Source organism: Penaeus monodon, chromosome 34 (genome assembly GCF_015228065.2).
Source record: "Penaeus monodon isolate SGIC_2016 chromosome 34, NSTDA_Pmon_1, whole genome shotgun sequence".
Taxonomy (NCBI): domain Eukaryota; kingdom Metazoa; phylum Arthropoda; class Malacostraca; order Decapoda; family Penaeidae; genus Penaeus; species Penaeus monodon.
The window spans coordinates 25,382,799-25,383,391 of record NC_051419.1 but is presented as its reverse complement, the minus strand read 5'-3'; positions in this window follow the sequence as shown (position 1 = coordinate 25,383,391).

The window sequence follows — 593 nt, the reverse complement described above, 5'->3', positions numbered from 1 at the left end:
TGTAAAATTCAAATTCAAGATGGCGGCCGGTGCACAACTCGCTAAACCCCGGCAAAAGAACCTCATGAACCCGGGACAGAACCACAGGACTTGCGCCACTTTCCCACCTTCCCGAAGGTTTTTTTCCCAGGAAGTTGTAAACGTCCCAGGAAGCTTTAAATAACGACCAGGATGTTGTAAACACAGAGCAAGGAGGTTGTAAAAGAGGTCTTAGGGGAGGGTGGGCGAACATCGTCGGAGGATTTTTCAAAATACTTTGAAGGCGATTGAAATGTATTATTTAGGACGTGTTTATTAGTATCATTGTATCATTCTTTCCTCTGTATCTTTTGTTATTCTGACTTTACAATCGCCTTTTCTCATTATGCATGATCACGACTGGGAAATCCAGCGTGTTTACATGATCTTTCATAGAAAACGGGAATTGGGAGCGAGGGGTGACTGAGAGAAAAAAAATAATTTGCCCAAAATCAGTTTGGACTTGATGAGATAATGTATGCGATTGTATGCATGACTCAAACTGGTTTTGAAATCACTTTGTTGCTCAAACTAGATTTTTTTTTTTTTTTTGTATATTATCATTATGGATTATT